Raw genomic sequence first — 11,240 nt, forward strand, 5'->3', positions numbered from 1 at the left:
GAACCCCGCCGCGCAGGCGCTCTAACCTAGCCAATTGGAGACTGCATCCCGCGCCTACAGCAGCCAATCAAAGAGGTTGAGAGAAGATGCCCTTTGACGCAGCCAATCCCAGAGGGCCTGGAGCCCGCTGGTTCTCGCAGGGGGTGGAAAAGGCACGGAGGCGCGCGACCAACTGCCGCCGCCGGGGGGGAGGGGAAAGGAGGGCTGGCGGAGAGGGAGCGCGCCCGGGCTGAGTCGGCAGAGGCCTAGTCAGCAGAGCGGCCTCTTGCCGGGGTGTGGCGAGCCGAAATGGCCCCGAGGAAAACTTTGTTCTCTGGGGGAAGTCAGGGCTCCTGCTTTCCAGCTGCCTCGGCCAGACCCCGAGTGTTGTGGAAGCGTTTCTGCCGTAAGGCTAGGCCTGGCGGGAGACACCAGGACAGCCGCCTTCAGTCTAGGATCGATACCCGATACTGTGCTCGGCGGTCAGGAGAGGCACCTCCCCTGAGTAGTTCGTTCTTTGCAAGCACATTACTTGGGGTTGCTAAGACTCAAAAGGATTTTGTCGACAGTGAAAACTGAGCGTCTGTTCAAACCTGATGGAATTTACGGTCGAGAAATACAGAGGTGACAATTTATTGTATGCATTTAGATTTTCACAGTATAATGTTTCATGAAATAGAAGAACAGTTATCCTAAGGAAGCCAAAAGTTGGGGCTTAAAAAAATACGAAAAGGGAGCCATGCGTGGTGGCGCTCCCCCTTTTAATTCCAGTGCTCTGGAGGCAGAGACGGATGGATTGTTCGAGGCCAGCCTGGTCTACATAGTGAGGTCCTAGACTGCCAGAGCTATGTAGAAACCCTGTCTCAAAAAACAACAAGACCTTAGAGGGACTACTCGCTGGTTACTAGCACTTTCGGCTTTTCGAGAAGATTTGAGTTCAATTCCCAGCACTCATAAGGTGGCTCACAGCCAGCTAACTTCCGTTCCAAGGGATCCAACGCCCTCTTCTGACCACTGCACGAACGTGGTGCACAGACATACATGCAGGCAAAACACCCATATGCATAAACTAATAAAATTTTAAAAATTAAAACCTAAAAACAGATTTTAAAAAGCAAGAAAAGCCGGGCAATGATGGCGCATGCCTTTAATCCCAGCACTCGGGAGGCAGAGACAGGCAGCTCTCTGCGAGTTCGAGGTCAGTCAGGTCTACAGAGCTAATTCCAGGACAGGCAGGAGGCACCAAGCTATACAGAAAAGCCCTGTCTCGGGAAAAAAAAAAAAAAAAAAAAAGCTAGATGAAGTGGCACACTGCTGTAATCCCAGTTTTCGGAGGCTGAGGAAGGAAGCCAAGGGTGCCAGCCCAAGTTATCAAAAGCATAAATTCATTAACTACCTGCCCATAGTTTCACTCACCATATTTCACATCTTCCATATGGAGAAGTGCCAAGCACTGAGCAAAATGGCAACCTCAACTTTCTTGGAGTTTATATTGTATAGTGAAGGAAAAAAGGCAGTAAGTGCAATGGTGTTGATGGTGGTAGCTCACCCTGTAATCCCAGCACTTCGGAGTCAAGAAGACTGAACTACAGAGTAAGACCCTGTATCAATAATTCAATAAATAATAAGCAATACGGCATGTTAGATAGTGATAAAGACTTGAAGTAGCCGAAGAATAGTGCCAGCCAGAAAATACAAGCCTAAAAGATGTCAGAACAGGAACAAGTCTGCTGTTTAAAGGAAGCCAAAAGCCTCTGTGCTGGGCATCAGGCAAAGTGAATAATGGAGCAGAAAGGAGCAGTGTGGTCTGGTACCCTGTGCATCTTTAGAATGATTATCTTTTACCCTGAAGCTGAAACTTTATGAAGAGCATCAGGCTGAAGCAATGTGATAGCACAGGTCTCATGGTTGTAAATGTTCTGGCTGCTCTCAAGATGGATAAAAACAGAGAACAACAATTCCTACTGCCAAAATCCAGGAGATGGTGTTGCCATGGCAGAATAAAACGCAATCAGAAGCTGGATGGTGGTGGTGCACACCCTTAACCCTCGGCCCTGGGAGGCAGAGGCAGGCAGATCTCTATGAATTCGAGTTCATGGCCAGCCTGGTCTACAGAGTTCCAGGACACCAGGGCTACACAGAGAAACCCTGTCTCAAAAAACAAGCAAGCAAACAAACAAAAAGGTCATATCTGGGATTCTTTTTTTTTTTTATGTATACAATATTTTGTCTGTGTGTATGCCTGCAGGCCAGAAGAGGGCACTAGATCCCATTACACATGGTTGTGAGCCACCATGTGGTTGCTGGGAATTGAACTTAGGACCTTTGGTAGAGCAGGCAATGGTCTTAACCTCTGAGCCATCTCTCCAGCCCCCTCTGGGATTCTTTAGAGCCCTTGCCATACATGATATTAGATGTCCATTGTGAGAGGAGTCTAAGATGACATGGTGCAATCGGAAGCTTGGAGTTGGCATTTACTGAGTTAGAGAATATTGTGAGAGAAACAGGTTTTCTATAAATGATCAGAAAGTCAATTTTCATTCACTAGGATCTGAATGTTTGAATTCCCCCCAAATTCCTATATTGAACCTTTTTTGTTGTTGCTATTATTTTGTTTGTTTGTGAGAAAGAGGATATCACTCCAAGTAACTCAGGCTAGTCTGGAATTCTAAGGCAGGCTGACCTTGCATTTAGAGATCCACCTGTCTGTCTCAGAGTGCCAGTGCTGCAGTGTTGCGTGCTCTACCACACTTAGCCTAAATTGAAACCTAGTCACCAGTATGATGGTGTCTAACACATTGCTTTACTAGTTGATAAAGGAGAAGAGATCACTGTAGTCAGTATATATTTAAACTACCTGTTGCTGAAAAGGAGGAAAGTACACATACCTTCTGTTGACAGTGTGAATTTTACCTCCTTCTAGAGAAATATTCATCACTCCCAGCTGGAAAAACGGCTATTCGCCCCAGACAGAGCAAAGGAAAAAAATTCCATCTATGTCCAGCTTGGTGAGCCCATAGGTTTCTTAATTAAAGGAACAGAGGCAACTCTTGGGCTACTGCACTACTAAAAAGCCTTCCCTCATATGAGCAATGACTCATAAAATTGGCATCAAGGTGGTCCAGCTTGCAGGCAGCTACGTCTAAATGGTTTCTCCTCCCCAGCAGTTGTTTCCCACCTTAATTACCTCGGGTTGGGAGGTGCTGGGGATGTAGCTCAGTTGGTAGAGTGCTTACTAACGCGCATAAGGCCCTGTTTCATCGAACCCAGCACTATGTACATTGGGCATAGTGGTTTACCCCTGGAATACCAGCACTCAGGAGGAGGCAGGAGGGTAAGAAGTTGTAGGATAACCTGGGATACATGAGACCCTATGTTAAATAAAGAAATAAATAACCTTGGGGAGGGGTCTCTTGAGTCTTGTGGGTTTCTTCTATTTTAATTTTATATGTATGAATGTTTGCCTGTATCTGTCTGTGCACCATGTACATAGAGTGCTGGTGGAAGCCAAAGAGGAAGACATCATGTTCCCTGAAACTGGAGTTTGCAGATGTTTGTGAGCTACCATGTGGATGCTGGAAATAAAAGCTCCATCCTGAGATGTTGAGCCATCTCTCCAGCCCCTTGTGGGATTCTTTTTCTTATGAGCTCCCCTTTCCTGCCAGGGAATCATTTTTCAATTCATAGGAAACAGCCCCACAACAAAATATGAGAGAAAATAGATCATTTTAGCCATATTCAAGTATGCAGTTCTGTGCTATCAAGTTTATTTTCAGTGTTGTACAAACACCACCACCATCTACTCCAGGATATTCTTACCTTCCTCCGCAGAACCTCTATGCCTATTAACACTAACCCATTCATCTTCTGTCTCCAGTCTCTTGAAACCACCATTTGATTTTCTCTCTGTAAGTTTGAGTATTTTGAGTACTTTACGGAAGTAAATTATACAAATATTTGTCCTACATTTACAATTATACAAATATTTGTGCCGGGTTTATTGTTCTTAGCCTAATGTATTTAAGTTTCAGATTGTAGTGTGTCAAAATTCACCCATTTTTTTTTTGACAGAGTTTCTCTGTAGCTTTGGAGCCTGTCCTAGAACTAGCTCTTGTAAACCAGGCTGGCCTCGAACTCACAGAGATCAACCTGCCCCTGCCTCCCAAGTGCTGGGATTAAAGGTGTGCGCCACCACCGCCCAGCTCAAAATTCCCTTTTTAAGGCTGAATAATAATCTATTGCTTGTATGCCACATTTCCTTTATCCATTGCTCCATCAGTGGACACTTTGGTTGTGTTGAAATTGTGGCTATTATGGATAATGTTGCTAAAAACATGAGTGTACAAATACCTTTGAGGGCCAATGAAATGTCTAAGTTGGTAAGAATATTTACTACCAATCTGATGATCTGATTTTGCTCATACACATGAAATAAATAAAAAAAAAAATGAGTAGAACTGGGTGTGGTGGTACACGCCTTTTAATTCCAGTACTTGGGAAGCAGAGGCAGGCAGATCTCTGTTAGTTCGAGGCCAGCCTGGTCTACAAAGAAAGTTTCTGGACAAGCCGAGGCTGTTAGACAGAGAAATCCTGTCTCCAAAACAAAAATTAAATTACTTGTACTAAAATTGATTTTAAATAAATGTTATAATTTATTATTAGTAAATGTTTAATTTTTGTTTTGTTTTGTTTTATTTTGTTTTGAGACAGGGTTTCCCTATAGCTTTGTAGCCTCTCCCGGAACTCGCTTTAATCCCGAGTGCTGGGATTAAAGGTGTGCGCCACCACCACCACCACCACCAGGCAAATGTTTAATTTTATTTTTTTTTATTTTTTTTTTATTTTTTTGGTTTTTCAAGACAGGGTTTCCCTGTAGTTTCTAGAGCCTGTCCTGTAACTAGCTCTTGTAGACCAGGCTGGCCTCGAACTCAGAGATCCGCCTGCCTCTGCCTCCCGAGTGCTGGGATTAAAGGCATGCGCCACCACCGCCCGGCATGTTTAATTTTAATACTCATTTTTTGTACTTTTATATCAAGAGCCTCATGGGGAAAAAAAAAACCCTGAGTTAAATGCCGTTTGAGGGCTAGTGAGATGTCTCAGTTGGTAAGGATGCTTACGACCAGTCTGATTACCTGAGTTTGCTCCCCAGGACCAACATGGTGGAAGTAGAGGACTGATTCCCTTGTTGTTCTCAGACTTCAGCACACGCCTACTACACACACACAAATATGAATAAATGTTAAATATATATGCAGTGTTTAAGCCCCTGCTTCCTGAACGCTGCGATCAAAGGTATAGCAAAGATTTCACCTAAGTTCGGCATGGCTATGTGATCACTCTGGCCAGTGAAAAGTTAGAAGTGCTGTTTGTCCTGTCAGGCAGAGCTGTTTAAGAGTCAGGACACGGGGCTGGAGAGATGGCTCAGCGGTTAAGAACACTGCCTGCTCTTCCAAAGGTCCTGAGTTCAATTCCCAGCAACCACATGGTGCCTCACAACCATCTGTAATGAGATCTGGTGCCCTCTTCTGGCCTGTAGGCATACATGCAGACAGAATACTGAGAATACTGTACACATAATAAATATTAAAAAAAAAAAAAGGACACATTTGACCTTCTACTGATAGTGGACATACTGAGCTAAGAGCTTCTGCTGTCCAGAATGACTTCAGTAGACAGATCCCTCACTCTCATACTTAGCCTATCAAGGTCTATACAAATGCCCTAACTATCTCCTAACAGGAGAACTAAATCCAAACATATTTCTAATAATTATTTCATATGTTTTCTGGTCAGCCTCAAATGCTAACCAAATGGTTATTACTGCCATTTTGTCACTGGTGGTGCTTGTCAAGATGGTAAGATTAAACTAAGTGAGTTCAGTGAAAAGATTTTGTTTGTAAATAAAATAAGCAGATTTTCACACACAGATTCAACCAATCACAAACTGAAAATATTCCAGGAGGATGGGTAGAAATTGAAACACGGTACTCAAGTATGAAATTCTCAAAAGCATAAGCACTTGTCCTCGACACTGTTCCCTAAACAATACATTCTAATATGTATGTACAAAGCCATCTATTTTATTGAATGTGATAATGTTTTAAGGAAAAGCTTCCTAAACTGTGAGTAAAACCTTGCATAGGGTCACACAACTTAATGTGGGGAGTAGGTCCCAGAAATTTTGTCAAAAGTGAAAAGTTTCTAAAAGCACAATGGCCAAAAGGTCAACTCAAAATAATGAGTCAACAACTTCATATGGAAAAGCAAAAAACCTAGGATAGCCAAGACAATTCTGTACAATAAAGGATCTTCTGGAGGCATCACAATCCCTGACTTCAAACTCTTCTACAGAGCTACAGTACTGAAAACAGCCTGGTACTGCCATAAAAACAGACATGTAGAAGAATGAAAAAAGGTCCATATCTATCACCATGCACAAAACTCAAGCACAAATGGATCCAAGACCTCAACCAACATAAAGCCAACCACATTGAACCTCATAGAAGAGAAAGTAGGAAGTACCTTTGAGCACATTGGTAGAGGAGATCACTAAATACAACCCAAGTAGCACAGACACTGAGAGGAACAATAAATGGGACCTCCTGAAATGAGAAGCTTCTGTAAAGCAAAGGACACGATCAACAAGACAAAATGACAGCCTACAGAATGGGAGATGATCTTCACCAACCCCATATCAGACAGAGAGCTGATCTCTGAAACATACAAAGAACTCAAGAAACTAGACATCAAAAGAACAAATAATCCAATAAAAAAAAATGAGGTACAGAGGAATCTAAAATGGCTGAAAGACAGGGAAATGCTCAGCATTCTTAGCCATCAGAGAAATGCAAATCAAAACAACTCTGAGATTCCATCTTACATCTGTAAGAATGGCCAAGATCAAAAACACTGATGACAACTTATGCTGGAGAGGATGTGGGGTAAAGGGAACACTCCTGCATTACCGGTGGGAGTGCAAACTGGTACAATCCCTTTGGATATCAGTATGGCAATTTCTCAGTAAATTAGGAAACAACCTTCCTCAAGATGAAACTGGTACAACCCCTTTGGATATCAGTATGGCAATTTCTCAGAAAATTAGGAAACAACCTTCCTCAAGATGCAACTATACCACTTTGGATATATACCCCAAAGATGCTCAATCGTGCCACAAGGACATGTTCAGAGCAGCACTGTTTGTCATAGCCAGAACCTAGAAACAACCTAAATGCCCCTCGACCGAAGAATGATTAGGAAGATGTGGTACATTTACACAATGGAGTACTATACAGCAGAAAAAATAACGACAGCTTGAATTTTGCAGGCAAATGAATGGATCTAGTAAACACCATATTCACCATATTGAGTGAGGTAACCCAGACCCAGAAAGACAAATATCATATGTACTCACTCATAAGTGGCTATTAGACATAAAACAAAGAAAACCAGCCTATAAATCACAATCCCAGAGAACCTAGATAATAATGAGGACCCTAAGATAGACATACATGGATCTAATCTACATGGGAATTAGAAAAAGACCTAAGATCTCCTGAGTAAATTGGGAGCATGGGAACCATGGGAGAGGGTTGAAGGGGAGGAGAAAGAAAGGGAGGGGAGCAGAGAAAAATGTATAGCTCAATAAAATCAATTAAAAACATAAAAAATTATGAGTCCAGCTGGGCATGGTGGCACACACCTTTACTCCAGTATTCAGGAGCAGAGATAAATGGTATATATAGCAAGTTTCAAGCTACACAGTGAAGCCCAATTTCAAAAAGTGTGAGTGTGTGAGTGTGTGTGTGTGTTGGGGGGGTGGGAGGTGGAACTGGAGATGATGGTTCAAAGTTAAGAGCATTCACTGCTCTTCCAGAGAACCTGGATTTAGTTTCTAGCACCCACATGGTGACTCACAACCGTCCTTAACTCCAGTTCTGACAAGTGATCAGATAACTTCATCTGAGCTCTGTAAGCATCAGGCACATACTATGAACAAAATTCATAATAAAATAATAAAAAAACTCAAATTATTTGTATACTAAAATTGTTTTTAAATAAATTTATAAATCAATATTAGTAGAATTTGATTTGAATATTTATTTTATGTATATTTCTACAAGGGGCCTCATGGGAAAAAAGACTTGAATTTAGGCAAGTTGGAGAGGGGCCAGAGAAGTAGCTCAGCGTATGAGAGAGCCAAGCATGGTAGCACATGTCTTTAATCTCATCACTCAGGAAACTAAGGCAAATGGATCTCTATGAGTTTCAGTACAGCCTGGTCTACATAGCAAGTTCCTGGCTAGCCAGGGATACATAGTGAGGTCCTGTCTCATAGAGTATTTGGGAGAGGGCATACATAGGTTCATTACAAATACCTTACCATTTTACATATGGCACTTGAACATCTATGAGTTTTTTTGTTGGTGGTGGTTTTTTGGTTGGTTGGTTGTTTTTCGAGACAGGGTTTCTCTATAGCTTTGAAGCCTGTCCTGGAACTAGCTCTTGTAGCCCAGGTTGGCCTCAAACTCACAGAGATCCGCCTGCCTCTGCCTCCCAAGTGCTGTGATTAAAGATGTGCGCCACCACTGCCCGGCTAAGCATCAATGAATTTTGACAATCTACAAGGGTCCAGAATCTAAACCATGTGGATGTTGAGGAATGATTAATTGTAAATTAATCATTAATGTAAATTGTGTTTTCCAGCTACATTTAGTGGATCACTTTACCTCCAAAGTATTTTACAATTATAATTACACGGGAGTGCATGCAAAGGACCAGGAAGTAAGGAAAGAGATCCTGGGTCCCAAGATTTAAAAGACTGACTCCCTGAACCCAAGGGGAGATAGAAAACCAGCAGAACAGCCAGAAGGAGCAGAGTCCAAGGCCTGCCACTGCCAGTAACCTTGAAGCAGGAAAGAGGTAAGGCCTGGGAACTGGGAGTCGAGCCAAGAGGCTCAAAGTCAAGGCCAACTATAAAAACCAGCGCCTGGTTCTAAGCCTATGGCCAAAGGAGACAAAGTGTGTGGTCTCTGATAACTCTCCCAATCATGAAAACAGCTTTGTCAGGATGAGCCAGCCTCATGTGGCCCAGGGAGCACTGCTGCAGCCTGGCTCTAGGACCCAGGGCTACTTCCTAGTTAGCAGCTATCTGCCAAGAAGAGATCATTGTTGGGATTCCCTCTAGCACTTCATGCAGTATCAGGCTCAGAGCCACAGCTTCCTACATGTGTGCAACTCAGGTTCTGTGCCATGCATTATTTCTTAGTCAGGCGTAAAGCAGGGCATGGTAATTTTAGCATTTGGGAAGTGGAGACAGATCAGCAGTTTAAGGTCAACCTCAGCTATAAAGGAAGTCAGAGGCTAGCCTAGACTACAAGAGACCTTGACTTTAAAAAAAAAAAAAAAAAAGAGGAGGAAGAGGAAAGACTGGAGAGATGGCTCAGTGGTTAAGAGCATCTATTGTTCTTCCAGAGGACCAGCATTCAGCACCAACATGCAGTCCACAACTGTCTGTGACTCCAGTATCGGGGAGATCTGACACTCTCTTCTAACTTTTAAAGTATGCATGTGCTACACACACATACATGCAATGCAGCCAAAACACCTAGACACATAGAAATAACAAATCTTAAAAAAAAAAAATGAAATAAATGACTGGATGGCTTGACTAGAGGAAACGAGTGTAAGATATAATGCACTGTGTGGATGAAATGCCCTAATGAAGTTCACTGTACTAATTTAAAAAATTCCTTTTAAAATCTCAGGCAGTAATGGCAAACACCTTTAATCCCAGCACTTGGGAAGCAGAGGCAGGTGGATCTCTGTGAGTTCGAGGCCAGCCTGGTCTACAAAGGATAGCTGGGGCTGTCTCAAAAAGACAAACCAAAAAAAAAAAAAATTTAAATCTAGGAGATATGAGAGCTGGGCATTGTGGCACACTCCTTAATCCTAGCACTTGGGGGGGCAGAGGCATGTAGTCCCTATGAATTTGAGGGCAGCCTGGTCTACATAGTGAGTTCCAGGACAGCCAGGGCTATGTAGAAAGATTCTGTCTCAAAACAAGCAAACAATATGTTCTGGGAGAAGGAAATAGAAATATATTTTAGTAATCTGACAAATATGTATAATACAGATAATGATCTATAATATAATATGTAATAAAAGGGCCAATGATATGGCTCAATGGGTAAAGGCACTTGCCATAAAAACCTGGCAGCCTGAGTTAGAGTCACACAGAGATGGAAGGAGAGAACCAACTCTACAAAGTTTTCCTCTGGCCTTCACATGCCTTGTCACCAGTGCATACACACAAAAACAGCAACATATGTAATACATAGTATATTGTAATACGTAACTATGATATACAATATTCATTATGTATAAAAATATTATAACCAGTTATTTATGCATGATCCTCTTTATAACAAAATAAAAAGCCATACATTTCATGAAAAGAATTATTAAATTAATAGAGAGTAAAAAGGGGGCTGGAGAGATGGCTCAGCAGTTAAGAACACTGGTTGCTCTTCCAAAAAGCCTGAGTTCAATCCCCAGCACCCACATTGAGGCTCACAACTATTTGTAATGGATTCCAATGTCCTCTTCCACTGTACAGACAAACATGCACACAGAGCACACATATACATAAAATACATAAGTAAAAATAAGTCTTGTTTTAAAAAAAGAGCAAAAGGGGCTGGAAAGACGGCTTGCCATATAATCTTGAAGAGCTATATTTGGATCCCCAAAATCCATATAAATGTTTGGGAGATAGAGATAGATTTGTGGAGCAAACCGGCATAGCCAAATAAGCAAACTCTGGGTTCAAGTAAGAGACTCTGCTTCAATATTTAAGGTAGAAAATAACGGTGGAAGACACTGGATGTTGCAGCAGGAGGTCTTGACGAGCACTGCTGGCTGGCTTGAATTCGGGAATGTTGGCACCTAGGCTTTGAACTGCCTTCTGTAATTCTTGCCCTTTGTGATTATTACCCTTGGTTTGAAGTGTTTGATTATTATCTGAGTTCTTCCTAAGGATTCAGATCCTTTGCAAAACTTAGTGATAGGATGACTTGGAAAACCAAGATATCTCATAGCTGAGAGTTGCTTGCTTGGGCAAATGGTTCCTTCAAACAACTCCAGATAAGAGGTTTTGGTATTCAGAAATTGACTTGCTAAGAGGTGTAAATTGTGTAACAATAAAAGGAGGTTTTTGTGAAGCAATGGGTAGTCAGTTCACTGGCTTTCCTGCTGCTCTGCTA

This window comes from Arvicola amphibius, chromosome 1 (genome assembly GCF_903992535.2).
Source record: "Arvicola amphibius chromosome 1, mArvAmp1.2, whole genome shotgun sequence".
Classification (NCBI taxonomy): Eukaryota; Metazoa; Chordata; class Mammalia; order Rodentia; family Cricetidae; genus Arvicola; species Arvicola amphibius.